Here is a 27,276-nt window from a genome sequence, read left to right on the forward strand (position 1 = left end):
GTTCGAGTTCTGGCTCGCTCCATCGACACCGGCAGTCGTAAATAGTCGAGATAATCAAATCGAATCGACGCTAAAATATGACCTACATAAAAACAAAGTAATAATTTATTAACGGGCCCGCTCAAGAAATAGGAAACTATTTCCCCGACTCGTCTTTAATCTCTTAACTCTTTTGTAAATTTTATCCCTTCGCAGGCAATACGAGTTGTTTGTTGAAGTTTTCTTTGGACAAAAGACACTCCCGAGCTGGAAGCTAAAACGGCGAAACGATTAAAAGTTGATAATTGGCCTTGCGATAAATATTACAGTAGTTTGCGCCGCTGCTGGCTGTGTATTGTTTTCATTGACTCGTTGGAAAAGTTATAGAGGAGCTACAGAAATGTACACTTTTATTCGGAATCTTTTAAATAGTTATAAAAGGCGACAGTGATTTGGTTCATTTTCTATTTAAAAACCTCGAATAAAAGAAAACAAATAATTTTATGGTTACAACCAGAAAGGCAAAAGTAATTTTTTGAAAATGAATTTTGAAAAACTTGGTGCAAAATTTCTAAAAATTTACATTGCAATCGCTAACATAGATTTGCCAGACACTGTCGGTTACAAATTAACCAAAATACCAAATATAAATATCAAATAACAAAATGATGATGATAGTACGATAAATTACAGACACAACAATTGAAGTACCAAACAAAAATATATATTGGTCTACCACCAAGACCTGAAAGCAATACGGACCAAACGAGAAAATAAAACAAATAACAATAAAATAAATAAATATAAGTATTCAAAATATAACCAAACCAACCTAGGTTCTAATTTTCTCTCTTTCTTGTATTAAAAATTAGAGGGATTTCATGGAACGGACGTTATAGTTAAATAAAAGACTGAAAGGGAAAAAATATGATTTATTTGAAGAAGGTTCACCCTGCGTAGAAGAACATGTCCGCCAGTGAATATCAATCATCATCAACTCCCCCAAGCAGAGCATGTTAAATATCTTGGTATGCACTTAGATCGACGTCTAACCTGGAAGAAGCACATACTCTCTAAACGGAAACAACTTGGACTTAAATTGTATCAAATGTATTAGCTCATCGGGCGCAAATCCAAGTTATCATTAGATAACAAGGTATTGCTGTATGAGTCTATACTCAAGCCCATTTGGTCATATGGAATCCAACTATGGGGTACCCCTAGCAAATCTAATATATCCATCATTCAACGGTTCCAAAATAAGGTGTTGCGATGGTGTTTCTTTCAATTATTATTCATTTGGTTGAATTAACAGATTCTGGTCATTCAAAATGAAGAACATAGAGGAAAATTAATAAAAGAACATCCAGAAAAATTCTTACACCACTCCAAGGACACCTACAAACACATCAATTTTCTAAATCTTTTTATAGACAAGTACTTTATATTATATGATAAATATGCCAAACAAACCCTCTTGATTTATATATATGTAACAAACAAGATATTTTCTTTTGTTACAATAAAAAACCAAATAAAAACCGATGCTGCTGAAAGATACGTATATAAATATTTGTTAAAATTAGAACTAAATGTATTACTACGATTACCTTAGATAGTTGAAGTTATATTATCATAAAATATTTTTAAGAAAAAAATTGAACCGACTTCAAAAAAATAAATAAGAAACTCACTAAAAATTAAAAAATAATCACTTGGATTTTTAATACAAAAAAAAATAACATATGGACATAATAATCGTTGTCATAACACAATTTGGCTTAATACCTATGAACTAATAGTAAAAAATGATTTATATAGAAGATATTCCTTTCAAATAACTCAACATTTAAAATTAAGCTGTCATGGAAATAAAAATGATGTACAGAAAAATAAACTGCCATAAAATAAATCAACACAGACATTAAAGAACCCAAATAAACCTGCGAATATTATTAACCAAAAATAAGTCGTGCTTAGCCGGCCAGCTGAAAATAATCTATAAATTCCGTCCGATGATAAAGCCATTTCTGCAAAGATTTAATCAAATTGTTTTTCATTATTCTAAATTTAAAATTAGTACTTGAAACCGTCCCACAAATTTAATCTCTTAACAGCTTTTCTGAGTAATCCCTGTGTTTGCATTCATTAAATAAGTTGATGTCATCGTTTGATATCCTGAATGGGGAAGAACAGACACTGTATTTCGTACTTGATAAACGTTTTAATTAGTTGTGGGTTGTATAATAACAATAAACTTCCGTTTATTGAGCAACTAGATCATTTAATTTATTATTGCTATAAATATTGCATAAAAAATAACTCTATAAGTAGCCAAATTAAGAAAACCAATTTTTTTTAATAACTTCAATAGTAGTAAAGAAAGAAATCCAGTGCTATTGATATTTTATTGTAAAATTCAGGTGGCTTTTAGCCACTGCTCTTCAGCTATCTTTTGATTTAAGTGTGCAGTTATGGATCTTTATCTTATCAATGACATGTAACGAAGTAAGACATTATTATATTTTGATTAAAGACATCACGCTAGACAATAAGCAGGGCAGATCAGACTCAATATCAAATAACTGTACTGGTAGTAGGAAGACTAGAGAGAAATCACAGCGATATAGAAGTAATACAGCTTCTGAACAACACGCAGGGAACGAGCATAGTAAAACGAACCAAACTACAAGGGCTAGTAAAGTGTATACATTTTTAATCTTAACTTTGGGTAAAGTAGTTTAATTTAATTTTAATTTGGGAAATATATACTGATATACTTATCCTACACTGGTCCTGCTTGTATATTGATGCAAGTACAACACAACAAGAGTAATGAATTAATTTTATAAGTTAAGGTTGTCGTAAGCATATCTAATGAAAGACGTAGTTTAAAAAATAACGATTAGAGAGTTATAAAAAACCGTTAAATTAAATGGCAACTTGTTTGCTACTGCATCATGCAACATGTTTAAATTTTGCTGTATCATCGTCAAGTTATTTATTGATGTTTTTAAGTACAAGTTTCAGAAACAAGTACTGAATTTTGTGTGACCAGGAGTGTTCAGCACAATCACTATTAGTCTCCGTTTATATCAACAAAATGTTGCGTCAAAAAAAACCGTCCATTAACACGAAATTATCTTTATGGTCTACAAATCTGAAAAAATGCAAACGGAATAAAATATTGAGAAACATTTTCAAAAAACTTTTGGTACATCTGAGATGAAAACCAATATACAAAAGATACTAGAATATGGTATATATTAGACCACCATACCAATTCCAGATGAACTTACGAGCAATGACTACGCGAACACCAATCTCAATGTCACTCAATGAAAACATGATTAAAATGGATCCAGTATTTTTGGTTCATTCATTACTTGGCCTTCCTTGGCCTGCACGCATTAAATTTGGAGTAAAACAATTCCTCTTCCCCTATACTTACTATGAAGATTTCCTGCTATCTTTGGAATATCTAAATTCATACAATTTTTATTACATTACACATTTTTAAACGCAAATTTTAAATTTGTAATATCTCCGAAAATATTTGTTTAATTTACATGCTGTAAGGAACCATATTGATCTATATTAATTGCACACTGTATTTAAGGTACTTAATTCGATAAGGATTAATGCCGTATTGCTTAAAGTAGCTTCGTAAATAAGCTCACGTAAAAATATAAATAAGCATTTTCTCACGTAAAAAGTAAACAATAAAAATGGTTAACGTGGGTTATCCCTAAAAGATAAATATATACCATCGCGGACTTTTTTGTAGACTTTTTATGGTGTACAATACTGTAGTACATTAATTTGATCTAACTCGTAGGGTTAGGCAGCGTTTTTGCTAATTGCTAAATAAGCCTAAAAAAATAGGTTAATTTACGACATCACGTTAGAAACCTCTAAAATTAGCAATGTTGCCTTAGTATATTATGCATGTATTATACATATAAACCTTCCTCTTGAATCACTCTATCTACTGAAAAAAACCGCATCAAAATCCGTTGCGTAGTTTTAAAGATTTAAGCGCACATAGGGATATAAGGACAGAAAAGGCGACTTTGTTTTATACTATGTAGTGATATTTCCTCTATACATTTATGACAAATACAAATAAAAACCATATACCATTAGAAAACCATTTAAAATAAATTTGGGCCATTTAGGTTTACTGAAAAAAAGTTTCAATGATAAAGTGAAATGCACCTTTGAGGCTACCTAGTGACCAAGGCAATTACTATGAATGACCTTTTCGTGGTCCGTTATTGCCAGAAGTAACATTCTGTCATCTGTCATGTCCCAGAATCGTTCAACTTCTATAACAGTTCGTAGAAGTTGCAAGGCTCAGAATTAGTACCTTGGGTAGTGTTAATTTCTACTTGTTTTTGTTATGCCTAACTTGATGAGTCTCGTCAGATTAAACTAATTTTAAATTAAATTTAGAAATTATGAACTATAACTATTTTTGTAAACTAGACTGAGACTGTCAAAGTGGATATCAGTCAGTGATATACACGTAGTTATGCGTTATTAATAATTTGTAGCATACATAAACGACTGATGCCAGTGGGTACCGATAGGTAAAAAATATCGATCTTTATCGAAGAAAAAAATATATCGATGTTTTTCGCAATATATATTGACCTATATAATAAATCTTTACAATCCAAATATACCTACCTTTAAAATTAAGTTAACAATTTAAAATTCTTATTAAAAATAATGAAAAAATATATTTATTTTTTTTAAATAATGAAAAATATCGGTTTATCGGTCAAAAAAATATCTGCCAAAATATCGATATTTTATTAAAAATTTTTTCGATATTCCTAGTCATAGCGTAGCGTGTTTGCCTTTGATCTATTCCTTTATACGCATTGCACATTCGTTATAGTTGGATTTAGGAGAGGTAAGCACACATAATCATTTGTTATTATTTTAGCTTTACCCCTTTATCCTATCATAGGGACTGTCGTTGCACGACCACTATAATTAGGGTTAAGGTGGAAGGCATACGTTCCCTTTTGTAGCTGTCATATTTTATGCTCATGCCATACTTCAACTTAGCATGTTTATCATTGCTGTCAATTATCGTTATTGCCTGTCATTGTTATTGACTAACATTCTCATTGTATACCATTGATATCAATGCCATTATTTATCGACACTCTAACCCGATAGTACTACTGTGTATCTGGCTATAAGTACTATTACATGTCAGTATAATTATTTACCAGTACCATGACCCGGCAGTACAATTAGTTAATAGTAATATGAACAGTCACTACTATTATACTTTATTCTTAGCGGACATGGAAAGTATCTCTTGCGTTGCTTAGGTATGTTTTCATGTTGGTTCTTGAACTGTCGTCAGACCATCTCGACATCAAAATCTCGCACTCTTAAAATTAGTTTCATTTATTCATAGTTCTTATAAGTAGCAGTTATATGTCATTTGATCTCTGTTTTTATTAGTTTAAGATATTAAATTGTATATATTTTTTTACGTAAATATACGAGGATGGTTCAAATAGGATGGCAGACAAACGCTGTAGATAGCACACGTGTATGTTTTGAAGGTCGTGGCTTGAGTACGTGATAGCTGGGTCCCTTACGAACAGTGTGGCATAGTTTACGTCGGGAGTGCATGCTTCGCACGCATGCTACGACCATGAGTGAACGTCAAGTGCCGACAGCCGTAGCGCAACGTATTGTCATTCGTTTTTTAGTGTGGGAAGCCGTTAAAAACACGGAAATTTTTCTGCGTTTGCAAAATCAGTTCGGTAGTGAGTCGAGAATGAGCCGCATGATCGTCGACCGCGAACCACTCCAGACAACATTCGCCACGTAGAACAACTTATTTTGGAGGACCGTAGGAATGAAAGTTCGAGACATTTTGGCTGAGCTCGGCATCAGTATTGGTAGTGTAGAATCACGATCCTCCACAAGCACCTTCAATATCGCAAAATAACGGCGCGATGGGTTCCTAAACTGTTGACCTTCGAGCAAAAATTCACGCGGCTGAAAGTTTGTCGCACTTGCTGACGCGATACCAGGCGGAGGGGGACGGTTTTTAACACGAATCTTCACTAAAGACGAGACATGGGTACACTATTACACTCCCGAAAGCAAGCTGCCGTCTAAAGAGTGGGGGAAGAAGGAGAAACAGGCGCGTCAAAGCGAAGACAACCAGGTCTTCGGGTAAGATCATGTGTACGGTGTTCTGGGACCGGCGGGATGTGCTGTACGTCGATTTCCTGTGCACCCAACGTACCATTAATGCTGCATACTACTTTAGCCTTCTGAAAACACACGTGAAACCCACTTATCGCTCGAAACGGAATAGCATTCCAGCACGAAGTGCGATTTTTCTACAGGACAACGCGCGTCTCACGCTCGATACAATATCGGAATTAGGCTGGGAGGTACTGGAACACTCGCCCTACAGTCCGGATTTATCACCCTGCGACTACCACATGTTTGGACCACTGAAAGAAGCCCTCGGAGGTCAAAGATTCAACATCGACCACGAGGTAGAGGAGTTCGTGCGCACACGGCAGTCCGAGTTGGCCAAGGAATCCTTCGATATCATCAAAATTCTCCGGCATCAAAAAATTTCCGGAAAGATGGACAAAATGCAAAACTAGTGAGGGGAAATACCTATTGTTTCAACAGTAAATAAACGTGTCACACTTCTTGTTTCGATCATATTTGAACCACCCTCGTAATTCTCATATAACATACTAAATTTAGATTTTGCCCTAAAATCATAATTTTTGAAAGGACATGATTTTTAATGTCATAAAGCCATAATCAACAGGTTAAGTGTTTAATGAGAATTTTTTTAAAGTGAATCCTAGGATCTCAAATTAATCAATAAAATATTAACTAAGCAATAAAACGCTATATAATAAATTATAAATGCTTTATGAGTAAAAACCCCATCGTCGCTTTATACATATATACTAAATTTAATATTAGACTTATTAAAATTTATGACGTATAAGACATATAACTAAAAATAATTAGTATAGCATTTATCAATCTCCATGAAAGGAAGCACAAAGAGGTCCGATGTCGCCTCGGGCTACATTTCACGAACAACCTTCTATTTATACCCTCGCAAAAAGCAAATACACATTAAAAAACAAGAAAGTAATTACGTCCGATGTAAACTCGAAATTAAATTTCTTCTTCCTTCACTAGGACGAAATCGCCTTTGTATTATTAATTAATGTAAAAGTTGGCTTCTTGAATGGCTATATGAGTTATTTTTCCGAATTTTCTCGGGAGGAACGTAACGAGCCCGAACCGACGAAAGCGCACCGATTAAAACTTCATAATTGCGAGACACACCCGAACGGACCGGGGCGCTATTTTTGCCCCACTCGAAACGGCTCTCCGTCAGAAGGAGACGGTAAAATTTAAAATGTTATTTCTGAAGATTTTCCCAGATGTTTGTTCGACGGGAATAGAACTGTTATTGCAGCGGATTATCGCCGTGTAACGTATTTTTCCGAAAAATAGGAACCCGCCTTGTTGGAATTGCCAAGAGAGATCATAGAGGAGATGAGGAATTTACTCAACTTACAATAGTTTACTCAATTGACTCTAATAGCTTGAAATCACATATCGTACTACTACATTAATAAGTAAATATGTGGAAATTGGAGGAAGATCTCTTTTTAACACAAAATTGGACCGATTTCACCGAACCGAAAAAAGTAACACAAAAAAAACATTAAAATAAAACATGTACATAATAATAGCTGTAATAACTAAATGAAAATAATCAAGCCGGTTTGGTGGTTGGTAAAGGCGACAGGACGGTCCACCTACTGTTGCGATAGTCGCGGTTCGAATCCCGGTTGGGAGCAGTCGTAAATATATATTTGTAATTGTTAATTGGAGCCCATGTTAAACTGTAGGTCCAGTCCTAGTTGGTAGAAGAAGACCTTAATATATATATATATATATATATATATATATATATATATATATATATATATATATATATATATATATATATATATATATATCCGCTAACTAGCCTAGGTGACAAATGTTCTAACTGAACAACAACAAACAGACATTGTCCCCACCAAGAATCGGACCCGCGACCTCCGTTTGGGAGCTAAAGTCTTTAACCATTACACCACAGAAGCAGTTATCTACAATATTTATAGAGGTCTTATATGCTATAGTTAGTGCTTAAAAAGCCAAACTGAACGGCTTTTGCACTGAACGACTTTTTTCCGTCAGATCAGGTCAGCAATAGTATTATATACAAATGTCTGATTATTTTAGATAAGAAATATGTGAAAACTCTGTACGTGCCTTTGAAATTTGAGCGTTTCCCTCGATCCCTGTGGATTAAACAAGGCCATTAACTCATGGACGAACGTATTAGGAGTGGAAAGCACGGTACTACGGTCGTTTTTATCGATTTTTGTTCTTCTTCCGATTGTATACACTTTGGGCAGTTCCGGAAGCTGGACATGTCCCCCTAAAATATGTTAAACTTTTTCAAGCATCTTACAGTGGTTCTATTAGCTGCGTGCATAGCAAGGTAAATTCATTGAAGATCCTGGCGAGTGTTCGTCGAGGAGGTATCATCTCCCCATTAACTTTCGATATAGTAGTGGAATCGAAAAATCTTTTTCCGTCGTTCCATATGATGATATAAACTTGACCTTGATATATATAAACTAAACTCTTGACCACACTAATATTCGCTTGAGTTGAATTAAGGCCTTGAATATTTTTCACGATATAGTTTGCATTGCGGAAACATATGGGTTCAGAATTGAATAATAGAAGACCACAGTATTGACAGCTGATGCATCGTCTGCTACCTCTATAAAATCTCAATAGGTATTCAACATATAGGATACAATAGGATCCAACATTCTATACATAAAGAAGACAACACCCAAAATTCTCAGAACTACCCTAGGAAGTAGTCGACTGTATTCTAAAAATAATTAAAAATAGTAAATAATTATCTTTGGGGATAAAACAAGACCATTGAAACTTGCAAACTCAACATATACAGTAAGGGCATGAGTTCAAGTAATAAGATGAAGCGGTCAGGCTGCGTTTGTCTCTCTAAGATGTCAGTCTAGATTAGAATTCAACCAATTCAAAAGCTTGTCAATCTGTGTCAAGCCACACAGAAGGCTTCAGGACAAGGACCAAGACACTGTTACAGTCAGAAACCTGTAAACTCAAATGCGATTCTTAAGGCAGTTTCTACATGTTTCTCTTTCACATCGCATTACAATAGATCCATAAACGCAAATTACAATGCATTGGGAATGTCTGTTGAATGAAGGGTAAACTAATTTCTCACAAACCTTGGCCTAGGCGTGGCGAAATTGACTATTTGGAGAAAATAATTGAGACACGAATCAAACTGTTGCAACATATCGCCAAATGTAAGAAATTTAGTGAAGAATATTAAATGCTGCGGCACCAACAAATGCTGCGGCACCAACAGAAACGTATTAATTGATAAGTAGACCTCTCCCCAAATGTCGGTTATGGATTAGATAAAAACATGTACACTTAACATTTTCCATCTTTTCAGAGAGTCAGTGATAAATAAAAAAAGCGATACATCTTCATAGCTTTCCATATTTCTTAAGTATTCATCAGGACCCCACTAGGTATATTTATAAATATAGTTTGACTTCAATCTCACAGATAAATAAACTTTTTGTATAACCTATGTAGAGATAGTAAAGGACGTAATAAAGCTAACAGGTCATATATATGTTAAGAACATATATTAAAAGACAAAATTAATTGAAACTTACAAATAGAATAGAAATTATATACATGCATGACATGCAATAGAAAATAATTAAGAAGGTAGTGGATTACTTATAAAAAAATAATTTTAGCTATACAGCTATAGAATTTCATCAAAAGCTCAATGTATAATTTACAATAAGCGCATCAGTTGATTGTGAATCGGTAGAATAACTATTATCCTTAAAAAAAAGCATATGTAATAGCACCCTTAAAGTTCCTATTTTAATGTACTAAAGAGAACAACGTCTCGTTACTACTGTGGCATAGAATTGCACATATCTGTCACTACAATAGATCACCTTTACACCTATACACTTCGTATTGTATTCGTAACTATAAACCAACATTGTTCTTTTAATACTGTCCAAATTCTATTCACTGGACTAACCATAAACCCTTGTGCTAACCATCCAATGCCCCATTCCCGTCACCCCACTCCACGCCGCATGCAGTTCTTTCGGTATTCCGCTCTACTAGCGAGAAAATCTGAATTTCAAAAGTGTTATGTATATCCGTCGACATTAATAAACGGATAAAGCCCTCAAAGTTGAAATTTATGGCGGCAATGTATCTCGGCCGCCGAATCCGGGACGTTAATCCTTTAAATAAATCGTCTAGAAGAACAAGAATTATTTTTCCTTAAATTGGGGCGAATTTATTTAATTTTTGCCGCCGCCCGTCCACCGTCTTCGCCCCGAATCGGCCCGCCGTCCGGTCCCCCGCGCCCCCCGCTCAGCGAGCGACGCTGTTTCGCGTTCTAGGGAAAAATCGTCGGTTATTTTTCAGCGGAACGTGAAAAATGCCGGATTGCTCTTTGTTATTTTTCAGCACCAAGATCTAAGATAGTTAAAAAACGAAATTTTATTTGATTTTCTTTTAACAGCTTTATATAATAAATTAAAGGTATTTAACATTCTTATATTTTTAAGTAGCTGAATGGTATTGAACTGTGGGGTACTACTAGAAAATCTAACATATATATCCTCTAGAGGTTCCAGAATAAAGTATTGCGAGTCATCGTCGTTGCCCTATATTATGTGTCTAACAAAGTGATTCAACGCGATATCCCCTTAGAACCCATAAAGAGAGTGATCCGAAGCGTTAGTGCGTAGGCTCAAACGCAAAGTGCCATACGAACTGATTAACAGACACATAGACTGAGATATAATAATCTCTAGAATAAGTTAGAATAGTATCTAGAATAAGATTTAGATTATAAGTTTGTACAGCAGATCACTACTTACTGTGGGCAATACTTATTGCCCACGGACAGATCGTTGAAGTTCTAAGAGATCAATAACAAAAAGTAGTTGAATGTCGTTTTGAGACATTCCTTTTAAATTTTGTTTAAAATTATCGTTGGTAACAAGGATGTCGGCTATGGAGAAAAATATCGATAATTTACCAAAAATGTATCGATATTCTCTAAACACTTAACTTCACAATTAATTAATGCCAAAGTTTATTAAAACTAAAAGGTTTTTTAAAACGTTTAATAAATATTTTTAACTTTTCTTGAAAATATATGGAAAAATATCGGTTAACAAAAAAATAGACCTAAAATATAGATATTTTTTCGATATGTCTAGTTGGTAGGTTAGAGTAGGCTGGTAAATCATGGATGGTAGCTACCATCGGTAAAAATATATGGCATTGGTTTTGGCATTTGGAAAATAATTATAAAAAAAAATATTGCCAAAATGCTACCGACTGCAGTTCTGCCAATAAATCTAATAGCATAGATAGAGGAAGAAATACCTGATGTGAAACTGATGCTGAAAGAGAGCAAATATGCCTAAAATAGCTGCTTTTCATAACATATTTGCATCTGTTGAAAAGAAGAATTCATCTTGAAAATAAGGCCTTATATAAGACAAAATAGAAAAATATTAACGTAAATAAATCAATCTAACTAACCAATAAAATATAATAAAATAATAAATAATAAAATAAAAACCCAATCTAACTAATAAATTGGATGATTTTGGCATTTTCTACATTAAATAATCATTTTTCATTTAGTATTATTGAGCAACTTAATGTATACACTTATACATAAAATGGAGATATCAATCGCGGATTTGGTAATAATGATAAATAACGGCATGGAGAACCAAAAATATCTAAAATAACAAATTGCAATATTTAGTGGACGCAAATACAACCCAGAAAACAGATTTTCACTTAGCATCACTGAGTTATTCAATGTATGTAGATAACGAGACGTTCAAAATTGCATTTTTAACATTAATTACTTTCAAGTTGCTCTTTGATGCGCTAATTGTCAGTTTTGGTATCAATGATTTAAACGTAGTGATATTAACATCAATAATTACGATTGCGATTATGATTATTCTAATTATTACTTGTTCAGATCGATGACTTGCTGGCAGACGGTTTCGAAATATGGACTGACAATAAGATCGTTGCCAAACCAACATAGTTCTTTTGAATGTATTTGACATCGGAATGTTGCAAAAAAAGACGATAGAAAGTTGTAGAACACGATGGAAATTATTTTGCTAATATATAATGTATCAGTTATTTTAAATAAATGCCTTATTTTAGGATTTCGATTTTGGTGACTAAAAAGTCTTAATTTTATACCGAAAACCTGACACCAAATAAACAAGACAAACAAGACCCTCGACTAAGATAAATTCACGATCCTCACGGAGAAAAAAATTCAGTGACGTAATTCTTACCAAAAATCGAAAAAAGAAAGCTCCTTTTCAGGGCGCAAAACACGAGTGGTGGAAAGACGAAGCTAGCAGCAGCGGCGGCAGCCTCCGGACCGAAGTAATACGCGGCGTCAAAAGTTGACAAGTCCTATTAGCTTATCTGCAGGATGTACGACATTTTAATGTCACCGTGAACGAGATTACGTGGAGTCGGTTGTAGGAGGAAAACCTCCTGCAGATAATATCTCGAGTCACCTCGAACCGAAAGAGAGCACAAAAAACAACCTGCAGCTACTGAACAGCAGACAAACAGAAACGTAAAACCGAAGAGAACTTCAAATTCAAAGTTCTCCGGGGCTTGGATATATTAAAAGTGCTCTGGTATGATAAGAATTTATACGCAAGTAGTTAAATGCGTTCCACATTTTTTACTAGAAGTTGGGATCCGTTTTTGTAGAGGATTCGTTCAAGATTCGCTTAATAGAATACAAACTAAAAGACAAAAACTTGGAAGATTTGTAACTTTAAATAAGAAACTATTCACTTTAGAAAAAAACTTTCCGTAAATCTCTCTCTCTCGTCAATCAACAAACGAGACGTTTTAAAAAAGTAACGGGAATACTCAACCATTTTAGGCAATAACACATTATGTTGATTGTGTATATATTTGTCAACTGCGCCAAAAAATAACATATGTTTTAGTGCATATAATGATTTTCCATTGTTATAAATTTTAAAATGTAGTTTACAACTATATTCCTTTCAGCAAATCTGTAACTAAGTCGAATCAATCGAGAGCTCAGAACTAGTACAAATGTATTTTAGAGGTCGTAAAAACGCTGTATATGACTAGCGTACTGGTAGTGCTGCCTGATCAACAAACGTTAGAAATTATAAAAATGTTAATGATCGCTGAATCAATTTTATTTCAAGAATTGTTTCAATAGAATAATCTCATTAGTAACACTTCATTCAAACAACACAATATATTGGCCAGATATAGTATCACAGGACTTTTCCCTGTTCCTAAAAATAAAAAAAAAACCTTGAGGGTCTTTTGTAACTACAGATCAGATTTAATTTATTGGAGTGGGATAAGATTAGTGTAGATAAATAAGATAATTTTTTATAAAAAATGGAAATGCCTTAAGTGAATACTGCTAAAATTGTATAATTACATACCAAGAAAGTAATACACTGATACAGTCCTAAGATTAAAAGATGTGAAGAGTGAGATGTTTTGGCTTATGGTAGGATTGGACCAGTTGTAGCGTTGGGAACTATTGTCTGACTACTTTCAGCCGCTATTTTGGTCTGTTTAGTTTCATTCGACTAATTTTTAAGACTTCGGCGTCCTAGCCGCGACCGTGAAACCAATATGCCAAATTTATGCTTACATAGTTTTGTATGAAATATATAATTTTAGCTTCTCTATCTAGTATGATTGCAAATAACAATATAATGTATATATATTTATATAGCAGTTTTTTGGAACTACAGTTCACTACAGTTTAAGTTAATTTACTAACGTAACCGAACAGAACAAAATAACAAACTTTTGATTGATAAACAGTAAAATAATTTTGACTGCATTTATGTTATCTCGGTAACTATTAGGTCTTTTCTTGACATATTTTCATACTCGATGTTTATTGAATCATTTTAAATATTAAAACTTATTTCATTAGTTTCAAAGAATAATAATTTAAAAAGGTGTGATGGTTAATAGTTGATAAAGACTCATTGAAAAAATACGATACTAATATTTAGTAGTCTTATTCCATTCCTCTTTACAATCAAGACAAATATATAAAATATAAAAATAATTTTACATCATTCAACTTCTCCTTTGACGGTAACAGAATCCATCAATTATCTCTCTTATTTTCTTTTCCAAAGAAATTTCGAGAAGGAATACGTATACCTCCGGCTCATTTATGACTCGGTTGAAAAAAAGTATAGTAAAACATTCGCAAACACCAGTTCGAATGAAACAAAAATAAAACAATTACTATTATTATATTATGTCATTGTTATTTTCCAAATATTAAAACACGATGAAACATATTTGTGATCAATATTGCATTCCTTTCTTCTCTATCTCAAAATTAATACGGTTAGGAATTCGTACATATACACCTGTTATCATGAATATAAAAACAGTCGAAGCGTGCATTTTAGTGAAATCGGTTTTCAGTCTATAGTTCCCAACGGTAGTCAGTGGAACCGTTTGCGATTCGGTCAATATTTATCAAAATTTCAACAACAGACATCGTAATATTAATAAAGAAATTATTCAGTCTGAAAAGTACTTTTCACATAACTAATGATAGAGTCACTGAAACAACTGAGTATCTACTAATTTTAATAATCTTAAGCTTTCGCAGGAAAATATTAATTAAATCAGTAACAACCACCAAATTTAACACAAAATAGAATATTACTTACATAATAACAATAATAAGGAATACCTACAATTTCCTGAGGCCATAACGTGGTAATTTACAAGTCTTAAACCAACCCGAGAAACTGTATCCGAGCGAAAGAAATTGACGGCAACTGGGACGCGGGAAGGATCGGCGTGGGGGAGCGAGACGGAGAATAAGGGATGCCGCAGGCCTTTGGGCCGCGCGAATACGCTGCGTCAGAAGTTGACAAGTCCTATTAGCTTATCTGCAGGACGTAAGATATTTTAATGTCAACGTGGAGGAGATTACGTCGGGCCAGTTACGGAAGTTCTTTCCGCCGGTGCCTATCTGAAGGCCCTTTTCTATTCGATAATATCTCGAAAGATGTCTGCCGCTGGTAGGCGGCAAAGAGGCAGGAAAAAATGTCAGACGAGGATTTTCGAGCGAGAGCCGAGAGGGAATTATCTGCGAACTGACGAAATTATCAGACGCCGTGATGGTTCAAAAACTTTACTTATCGGAGAAGTTCTCTCGTTATTATCAGTTCATTCAAATAATTTTTGAATTTATTATTGTATATAGAGTATGAAATCTTCACATTCATTCTACCCTGACTTTAACATTGACCATTAACTGAAGTCAGGAATATTGTCTGTGTATAAACATGTAATAGTAGAGTAAAAAATAAATAACTTCTTCATAATATATATGTCAATTGAGATTACAGTATAAGACAGATTTGTGAACTTTACTTAAACAGCGTTGTTGGGCTTAAACTCGATCTTACAATTATTGGACTCATTCATCTCTCTTTCTATCGCATTACATGACATAATATTATAAATAATTTAAAAGTACCGCACGGGCACAAAAGCAACCGTCTTGTTACTGCATATATGTCTCGTTTTGATCAACGATTTCTTACTACTTTTCTGGTAATACCACAATTAAGTCGTTATAGAAGTTCTAAGATTGATGGGTGAAAACTGAACCAAGTGATTTTTACTAGCCTCATCTGAATCCAGATTTTTACTAAAGACGTATGTTTTGTATGTATGTATGTATGTATGTATGTATGTATGTATGTATGTATATATATATATATATATATATATATATATATATATATAGAGATATATATATTTATATATATATAATCTCGAATTGGTCTTGCTTGTATATTGATGAAAATTTAACAAAACTATAGTAATACATCGATTTTTTATATTAAGCTTGTATTAAGCATATCTACGGTAAGAAATGTTTTAAAATGAAACAGTTTAGAGATAATTGTCATCTTCATAACCGACTTGATCATAAAAATTGATGATGTTATGAACCCGGCTACAAAAATTGCATATTCAAAAACCAGGAGGGTGTAATGTTAAGATTGAATAGTAGGGATAAGTGACACATCTAGGCATAGGCAGTTTGGTTTACATTTCAATAGATTTTTGTATCGCCTCTTTCCTCAAAATAAATACTTTTTATGCCTTAAAGCCCTTTATATCTCATAATATATATGCAATTTATCGGAAATCTAACCGCTGAATATTTCTTTTGATACTTCAATTATACTTTTTGTTTCCAAGGCTTCGCAAAGACAAAGTTATACGTTACAGAAATTTTAAAAACGTTGAGAAATCTTCATTAATTTAGATTGCTTTCCGCAAGTAAATTAATTGCCGCAATTTGGCTTAAAGGTAATGCAGTTTCGATGACTTGTATTAAGATTAAAAAAACATATTTGATCAGAAAAAACAACACCGACTTCGGGGCGTGAAGTTCAGACATTTACCGTAAGATAAACAACCCGATAAATATTCGAACAATCACAAAATATGGAATATTAATATCAGGAAACAACAAAAAATCAAATAATTGAGCAAAATTTCTATTCCCGATATTGAAAAGGAAAAACATATATAGACGATATATTTTTAGTGTCAATAAATAACATTACGTGGTACAAATAACTAGACCTCCCAAAACATAACTGGAACATGGATAAAGACAAAATATATCCCCCCCCCCCCCAGCACACCTCGATCATCCAAACGATATTCCCCTCTCACCCCCGCCCCACGGACAATAAAAGAAATCTCAACCCAATACGGTTTCAATAAATATGTATAAGTCGGCCGTCGAAAACGAAAACGATGACCAACGAAAAGAGCCGAACTCGTATATTTTACGTTGGCGAACGGTCCTTAGGACCGGCCGAAATGAAGAACCAGAAGAAGGACGAGAGGAAAAGAAGCGAGCCCATAAAGGACCCTCTCCCGTGCGCGTTACGACCGGTCACCTAGAATACAAATACGTTCGCGATTGCCCCACACGTTTTTTTTTCACGGCTCCCCCCAACCCCCGCGACCACCCGCCGTTTCGCTCGGTAACGATCGAGAAAACCCCCGGGGTTAAGTTAACCTGGTGGACTTTATGGCGCTCTTAAAAGGTTTTTGGTCAATCGATGGAGTTCATAATAACGGCGAGGACATACTTAATAAAATCACTGTTTAAGATTAACGACGCCGAGGTATAGTAACTGATTGCGGTGCGGATATTAGCAGATTGCATGTATTCTGATCATTATTTCACTATAAAAATGCTTTTATTGAAAATAATTGTTTCATTATGTTTGAAAACCTTTTTCCTTGCTTCATTTTACCTTTCTTTTCTTTTCTTTTTTACATGGCGAGCAATCTTAAAACGGTTCAAAATCTTATCTTCAACAAGTTTGAGTAGAAGCCTTTTACCGTTATTTTGGAACTTTACGATTATTGCACGTAAATGTTGATTCATCAACTGCTAAGCTATCTGAAAGCTATTGGAAAGTTCGAGCTGGGTTCTCGTCCAATAGGATTCATGGACTTTATGATCCTCCATGCCAATATCTGTCATTAAAATCGAAATTACAAGTTCTAAATCGTTGAAATAGCATTATCATATGTCTCAAAAAGTGTTGATGAGGTTCAACAGCAGGTTCCTTCAAATCTAATTATTAGCAATTAAAGTCGAAAATGCTATTTAGCGTTGCGTTGCTCAGTACTATTCAATGAAAACTGTTATCTTATGTACAAATGTCAGCTTCTTGAACAATTATTAACATCAAAACTCGCTTTTTCAACAATTTTCGCTGTTCTAACACGAACAGCGTACCTTATTAATTCTCGGAAAATATATAGGTTAAAAGAATATCGCAGCCGTCAACTCGAACTAATCAGTCGGATGTATTAGTCATTGGTACATAAAGAATAGCTGCAAGGAGCTATCGAATCTCTCAGAACTAACGCATTGAGCTTCCAGAAGATTTTGCAAAGGTTAAGTCAGTTGAACGAAAATGATTAAAGATGTTTGAAGGAACTATTAATTTTTTTATTTAATCCCAAGTGCCGCAAGAAAATTCTAATGCTTCTAGAGACTTAGAAAGAACAAATTTCTGCGATAAAATGCATAAGAATGCTTGAACGTGGAATAATAATGGAGACTTCAACATACTAACACAGGATTTTGTTGTAAACTGAAACATATGACTAATTGGCAGTTCAAGCTTGTAAAATAAAGCCAGAGAGTATCTATAACGGAACAGAATAGCAAACACAAGTAAAAAATTACCAATATAACAAGTGAATTGAAAATTCCTCGGCCTAATACACAGATGGCGCTACTAGAATTAAATCCCTATGTGTTTTAGTTAGCCCTAACCCTCAACAGATGCGTGTATAAATTTGACAGCTGTTGGATCATTAGTTTGTGAGTTATAGCATTTTGAGTGAAGCAAGTTTTATTATTGTGAAAAAAAGTGGATAAAAAGGAATTTCGCGTGTTGCTAAAATATTGCTTTTTGAAGGGAAAAAATACAGTTGAAGCAAAAACTTGACTTGATGCCGGATGAGTTTCCGGACACTGCTCCAAGAAAATCAACCAGCAATGATTGGTATGTCAAATTTGGATGTGGCGAAAACATTTAAAAAATCCACAAAATGATATTAAATGACTGTAAATTGAAACTGAATGAAATAGCAGACAGTATAAAGATATTAACTAAACGTGTACATCATATCATTCACGAATATTTGGGTATGAGAAACCTCTGTGCAAAATAGGTGCCACGTGAGCTCACTTTTGACCAAAAACAACGACGAGTTGATGATTCGGAGCAGGGTTTGAAGATGATCAAGCCTAATAAACCCGAGTTTTTGCGTCGATATGCGACAATGGATGAAACATGGCTCCATCATTTCACTCCAAAGTCCAATCGTCTACTCCAAAGCGTGAAAAAACGCAACAGTCGGCTGGCAACGTTATGGCGTCTATAATTTGGGCTGCGCATGGAATAATTTTCATTGACTACCTTGAAAAAGGAAGGATCATCAACAGCGACTATTAAAAAGCGTTATTGGACCGTTTGAAGGATGAAATCGCCGAAAAACGGCCACAGTTGAAGAAAAAGAAAGCGCTGCATCACCAAGATAATGCACCGTGTCGCAGGTCAGTGGAAACGATGGCAAAAATCCATGAATTGGGCTTCGAACTATTTCCTGTTCTCAGATCTCAAAAGAATGCTCACTAGGAAGCAATTTTCGTCGAATGAAGAGGTGATCGCCGAAACTGAGGCCTACTTTGAAGCAAATGACAAATCATACTACCAAAAAGGTATCGAAAAGTTTGAGGATCGCTATAATTAGTGTACCACCCTTGAAGGTAATTATGTTGAATAAAAAAAAACTAATTTATTAGCCAACCACTAAAAAATTAATTTTTTCAAATTAATTTTACTTTTACATTATTCTTCGATTGGTTTGTTCGAATAGTGGACTTATTTATGATTTAATAGAGAGAATAAACAAATGGTAAGAACTAAATGTAAGAATTTATTCCATATAAGGTGCAAAATGGTTTTGATAAATTTTTCGTAATTTCCATCTTTCATTTTATTATATTTCTGTGTTGCTCTTCCAAGATTAACTGATTTCATCACAACTAGGAGCCGATCAAAATGAACTCTATGGTGTCATGTAATTACTAGCATTTTTTTAAATCCAAAAAATACTGAGTCCCTATCGCAGCGATATGTACCGGGCCCGGTTGTGAATTTGAAGCATCCTCGAACCCACATAAACATACAGAGAAAAATACACAGAATTCAGTGACACGTAACAAGAAAAATCTTCTAGAATCGTCTTGACTAGAAGAATGTAAAGAACTAATATAAAAATTGTTAATAAAATATATGAATTTTGTTGTTCGCTACAACCATTTAAGCTGTATTAAAAAATAAACTATGTTTTCTAACAAACCTGACTTTATCCAATAGTCCTCTAGGTTAAACTAAATAATTTCTCACCTGAAACAAAAAAAAGACATTACTTATAATGAAATATCTAAACTAACTAAGTAATAATAAATAATTAATTCTCAAAAATAAATAAAAATAAAATATTTCCAAACAAAAAAAACCCGTGAGGAATATCAATTTAAATAAACAAATCTAGAGGCTCAGGAACTTTGGAGAACTAAAAGCTTATGTAAAAAAAGATACGAGAGGAAGTTTTCGAGAATCTCCATTCAATCGCGTCACACGTGACACCGTTCCGTTTCCATTAATATGTGGTTATAACTGGCGGGAGGGTCGCGTTCCTCCTCCAGCGGCCCGGGTAAAAATGACACGCCGAAGAAAAGCGAAAAAGAAAACGGGCGTAAAACAATTTTAAAGCCCCGAAAGTTTCATATCCTCGAACGTAAATGACAATAGTATTGGCAAGATTTATATCGTTTTCCAACTAGCTACATCTGTCGCAGATTACTTTAACAAGTAGTTTGTTTAGACCAACTGTTCAAAGCAGATGTGTTTCGAGTCAGATTACAAACGAAAAATAATAGCGATTGATTTTCGCGTCAGAAAAATATCCTTCCTATTATAAACAATTTTTCGAATTCTGTCTCGTGTTCTTGATTAAAATATGGATAACGATGCGAATTTTTAAGAATCTAGCCTCAATTGCTTATACTACCGTTGGAAAATATAAGCACATATAAAATTAACCGCTACAAGCAATTATCTCCGCCCTTTCCTCTCTCACAATGTATACAGGAAAGTACTTCTTTCTTCGTCTGACATCACGAATTAATCAAAACAGTCGATGCGTGCATTTGACTGAAAATAGTAATTACCATTTTCAGTTGCTAGTTTTTTGACTATCGACTGTTTTCTGTCGATAGTTCCCAACGCTACTTACTACCTATAATATAACTAGTGTGATCCATAGTGTAAAGTACCCTGAAAGACTGTTGGTTATCCCAATGCACTGGCCTAACAGTTAAACGTGCGTGACGACAGTGAAACGCGCAGACTCAAACGCATATTACCATATATATTCATTCGATTCTACTGATTACCAGATCACATCTAGTGAAATACAACGATATCTAGAAGAAATTAGAATAGTCTCTATAAGAAGATTTAAGTTATAAGTGTGTACAGCAAATGACTTACCGAAGCAATCTACTGTATGACAGTATAGTTATATTATATAACTGAAATCATAAAAAAATACTTATTGCCCAAGGACAGATTGTTGAAGTTGTAAGAGATTAATAAAACCTATAATACTAGCATATTGCCATCAAAAAGTATTTAAATTAGACAGATATCAGCCCAATTCACTACCTATGTCACAATAATTCTTTAAACATTATTTAAAACGTTCTTTTTTACACAGAATCCTTTATTTTTCAATATACCGTTAAATAATGTATATTGTCTCACGCAAAAAAACTATTATAACCTCGTAACGTTCTGGACAAGCCACGTAAACTCCACAATAAATTTCCACGGCGAAATTCGAAATTACATTAGAAAATCCGTGAAACTCGCGGCGAGTTCGGGGTTTCCACGCCGTTATTCAAAGGTAGCGTTTTGTGAGTTGTGCGAAGGGAAATAATAATAAAAAACACAACACCCTCTGCTCGGTGTGTATTTATGCGCCAAGCGTTGCACAAACGTGTCAAGGCAATTTTCTGGATAGTTTTATTTGTGCCAAGCGCACAATCACCGGATCTTTTTTGTGCCGCGAGAAAATAAAGGCCTCTAATGAAAGGGAGAGACAAACAGTGGCTTTTGTTTTATTTTGGCGGTGGAGGGGAGGAGGGTTCGATGTTTGATCGCGCTTATTATGTCGCAAAACATGTCAAGGTCGTTAAAAAGAGGTTTCGGTATTGCGGAAATATGTTTTATATATTTGATGATCCAGAAACTCACAAATAATATTTCTTTATATAGAAAATTAAATAAAAATATCGTAAATTATAGTTATTAACCTAACACATAGATGGCGCTAGTTTTATTGCATTCGTCGCACCCTTCAAAAGAAAGCTGTACTTTTGTTATTTTCAAAACAATGGATCGAAAGCAATTTCGAATTTTAATTTCACACCGCTTCTTGATGGGAAAAAATACCGTTCAAGCGAAGCAATAGCTTGAACAGTGTTATAAGGACTCCGCTCTGTCAGACAAAACAATAAAACGTTGGTTTGCTGACTCCATACGTGGCCGTAGAGACACCGATGAAGCAGAACGCAGTGGTCGTCCAAATGAGGTGGTAACACCATAAATCATAAAGATATCCACAAAATTGTTTTGAATGATCGAAAAGTCAAGTTGCGTGAGATAGCTATCATCGTAAATATATTAAAAGAACGCATTGGTTTCATAATGCATGAGAATTTGGCTATGATAAAGCTCTCTTCAAAGTGTTAACTGTTAACCAAAAACAAGAACCTGTTAATGATTCCGAGCAGCGTTTGGCCATGTTTAAACATAATAACCCGGATTTTTTGCGGTGATATGTGATAATGGATGAAATCTTGTGGCTCTTGATTTATTTATATTTATTGTATTATATTATTTATTATATTATACTTGATTTATTTATATTATGTTGATGAAAAAAGCCAATTTTGAAAAAAAAACACGTTTTCTTTGTTAGGCACGAGACTTTTCAGTCAATGTGTTATATCGCGTTGAACATACATTATAGTTATTCATCAAATGGACAAGAAACTTCTTGGTATGACGGCAGAGCTGATATCACGTAGTTTACTACACTGACATCTTGCATAAAATTTAACAGGAAAAAAAACAAGAAGAAAGTTAATACATTTATTTCTAATGGTACTGGTCTTGATATAACTTAAAACGTATTTAAATATCTATTTGACTATAACAAATGGTTGGTATAACGTTATATCAATAAACTCTACATATATCTCCACACTTTCATGGAAACATTTACTAAACTCAAATGTAATAAAAATAACTTAAGTTAAAAATAATTAAAAAATAAGTACTTCTCTATGCAACTATTCTAAATCGATACCAACATTTATCATTTTCCAGTAATAACTCATGGATTCTCTGACATTTTATGTGTAATAAAATTAATGAAACATCAAATCATCTCAAGCAACAAATTATATATATTCTAAATGCTTCACGAAAATGATGACAAACCAGTTGAAGATACTTCTAGTCTAGGTACCAGTTATATTGACAAATATAACTATTGATAAAACGTGTTAAACCACTTATAAAAATACCAGATTTCGAATTGACGACTCATCAATGGACCAAATATACAAATCAACAGCGATTGTTGAAAATTAATTTGAAGAATATAAAATACTGTCCTTCAATAATCATAGACCTCTCACTTTCTTTCTGTTATTAGTTATGATATTTAGGACTGATCAACATGACGAGCGAGTGTCGCATGAAGGGACCCTTACAACGTTCAAATATATTTCGAATAGATTTCTGTTGGACAGTGTTTTGACCCCCCAACGGTAGATTTGCCTTATGCTGCCGATATCTCAGTAACAGTACTTGCAACAATTGCCGGCAACATAACCTAGAGCTATAGAACAATTCTTAGAGATAGTTAACCAGATCCACAAATGCACTAGAGACTGGAAAATACTACTTAGTATCTCGAAATATATGAGATTTACTTATCAGTCAATAATCAGGCATATTCGTACATAATCAGACATATGAAAGTGTATAATATGGGGTTGCACTAACTCATTAAACCGTCATCCAACGCTGCCAAAACACAGTTCTTCGACTAGTTGTCATTACTTATCGCTGTGTAAGTGCTGTAAGCGCTAAGAAATCAGAAGATTGATCCAGACCAAATCATACGAATTTGGATTGTCTAAATGTTACTATTAAGTTTTAGACAATTTTTATTTTAATTTGGGAAACGTATTTATTCCGCAATGCATTATTTAAAATTAATTTATAATTACCAAGCATATTTAATAAAAGCTATAAATTATAACTCTCTTCAAATAATTTTGTAATACAATTGTGTATGGATTTAACATACAAAATGTCGAAAAATGTACTTAAGCATTAGGATACTTTTACAATATCACATTTTATCACACTATACTCAGAAAAATTACACATTTTTTATTTTTAGCACATTAATAAAATCTAATCCGCTTCTGAGATATTAACGCACTGTACACGATATATAATATCAACATCTACGTATATCTAACAACAAATAAAAAAAAATGATTAAACTAAAAATTTGTAATTTAAAAAAACGTCAATACACGACTGTTCTACATTGACAGGTAGTCTTAGACCAGAGACCAGAGGCCGAAACCCTTGAAATTATGTGAAATTGAAAATGTCGCCGTTTACCGAACAAACCATTATCTTCTATACAGCGATGCACGCATGTGTGACTTGCCATAATACCCTACAGTTCCTATTTTCACTTTTGCATTCATTAGTTCATGTTCTTGATGCAAAACTTCTCTTAGGAAACTTCTCTGGAAGGAACATATAAAAAAGAAAAGAACTGGAATTGAAATATAGGAAGATGTATTTGCTAATCGCAAGAAAAACACAATTATCAGTACATAATAAATTGCTATTATATGAGCAAATACTGAAACTTATATGAACATACGGAGTTCAATTATGGGGATGTTCTGCAAAAAGTAACATAAACAAAATATAAATTTTTCAGAACAAAGTCCTAAGAAGTATTATGGGTGCACACAAATACTACAGGACTGACATCTACATCGAGACCTTCAGATACCCACAGTCAGTCAAGAAATCAAGCGAAATGTAAGGGGACAGGAGGAAACACTCCATTCTCATGAGATGGATTGGATGCCACCAGAGCAGGAACAGACTCAAAAGAATCAAACCATCTGACCTTGTGTAGTGTTGTGTATCGAGGTGCATAACATATAATAAAAAATACATCAGTGACATGTATAAACATTATTTCACCAGAGACTGAGATAGGGCCGATGGGTCCTCCTAGTTATATACCTAGATTTAAGTTATCATAAAGACAAACTGTAGGTTAGTCAAAAACGCCTAGCAACGATGTAATAATTAAATAATAATAATAAAAAAAATTAGCTTGTGTTGCCAATAATAAGAAACGTAAAAGTTTTAAGACACGATAAAAAAGAATCAAATCTAAATAAGAAATGAGAACTGAATACCATAGGCAAGAATTGCAATTGGGATAATATAAACAATATTTTATACATATATTGGCCTCCTAGGTGTTTTAAGATATGAATGTAATATTTTATTCGTATTTTCCTGAATATTTCTACCGTTATATATGACTAATACAGAAAAAAATCAACATAAACCACTTTAAGATACAAAACAGACCGTCGTTAAAACAAACCCGACGAGAAATCCATCCGATTTAATTATATCATGAATAAAAGTATGCGAAACAATCCGTAATACCCCTCGGCTCCGACAAATCCTCCCGTCAATCTACAACGTACGGCCGCCCGGCCCCACGTCAACAACAAGAATCTGGACGGAATTAATTTTTTGCTCACGAAGACGAAAATATGGAAATTATATGACCGACAAAAGCCCGTACCACCGTTTCATGCGCCGGTGGTAACCAGGAGGCGCCGAAAACGGAACGAACGGGAAGGCAAGGCGCGGGGGGGCGGGGGACCGCCACCTTTGTTACGGACGTCCTGCATAAAGCTGCTGCTGCTGCTGTGGCCGTGGCCGCTAAAAAACCCTTTTTGTTCTAAAGTTAATTAATTATCTTACCGGCGAAGGACTAAGTCTCTCTTCGTCCCTCCAGCCCTCAACCCCGTCGCCCCTTTTAAAACATCCCTCATTTAAATGCCTGACTAAGATTGACGACCTCCCTAAAAAACATAATCTCTTCGTAGTCCGTACTTTTGATAATAAGATTACCTACGTCGTTTTTTTTTCGGTTGTCGTTCTGTCTGGCGGCGGGACGGGGCAGGGAGGACGACGAGGATTTTTTTATTAATGGGGCGCGTTAAAATCGCGACGGGGCGACGATAAAACACGGCCGCCGCCAACGCTAATTTCCATACCGCCCCCTCGATTCTCTCGTGATTCTCACCTAATTCCCGACGAAATATCTCCTGCCTATTAACCTTCGCGCACTTTCTTCCCGAAACACTCCCGGCTCCCGGATACTAACGACGCGGAACAATTTAAATAATAAGGAAATGGAACGCGCGTTCTTTTACTTTAATTATTGCGCAAGATCGTTGGAAGGATCGCTCGAAACAACCGGGGAATGTTGCTTGAAAAATATACCCTGCTAGACAAATATATCGTATTATGTTTTTCCTCAATTTGTCCACGATGATTCTTAATAGTTATTTCTTTATATTGACAGATGTACTATTAAGAGTAACAATAGTATTTCTATTAAACTCTCTGATCATAACAGGCGAGGCAAAAATACTGCAACTGTTCTGATTGCGCTCCATCTTGATTATGTGACGTTTAGCTCAGTTTCGCTTTAACGATTGTATAGTGTAGACATTCAAATTTTATTATGGATAAATACACGCCACAAGAACGAGCAGAAATAGTGACAATATTTATTGAAAATAACCGTTCCATTATTGACACTCAGCGAAAATTGCCTCAAAAATATCCTAATAGTCCAGTGCCTTACAAAACCACAATTTTTGTCTAATTTGATAACGAGCGATGAAGGCCATTTCTCAGTGGCCACGTCAATAAACAGAACAGTCGGTTTTGGGTAGCACAGAGTCCTCAATTAATTCATGAACCATCATTGCATCCCAGGTGTCGCAGTTACTGTTATTTCTGAAAGGTACCACGACATGATTCGAAATTTTCTTGTGCCTGAAATGGAAGAGCAAGGACTAAAGGACATGTCGTTTCAGCAAGATGGGGCCACAGCACACACAGCTCGTTCAACAATTCAATTTTTAGACGGTTTTCCACTGAAGACTAATTTGGCGAAGTGGCGATTTAGCATGGCCAGCCGGATATCTCGATTTAACAGACCAGACTT

At 34.4% G+C, this 27,276-nt stretch overlaps 1 protein-coding gene across 1 annotated transcript in view; it reads right to left on the reverse strand.

The window, feature by feature from the left end:
* LOC143203554 (Krueppel-like factor 6) overlaps positions 1-27,276 on the reverse strand; it is a 696,440-nt gene that overhangs the window by 411,772 nt on the left and 257,392 nt on the right. The window lies entirely within an intron of this gene.

Source organism: Rhynchophorus ferrugineus, unplaced genomic scaffold (assembly GCF_030347505.1).
Source record: "Rhynchophorus ferrugineus isolate W39M unplaced genomic scaffold, kcgeb_rfMv2 rfM10, whole genome shotgun sequence".
Taxonomy (NCBI): domain Eukaryota; kingdom Metazoa; phylum Arthropoda; class Insecta; order Coleoptera; family Curculionidae; genus Rhynchophorus; species Rhynchophorus ferrugineus.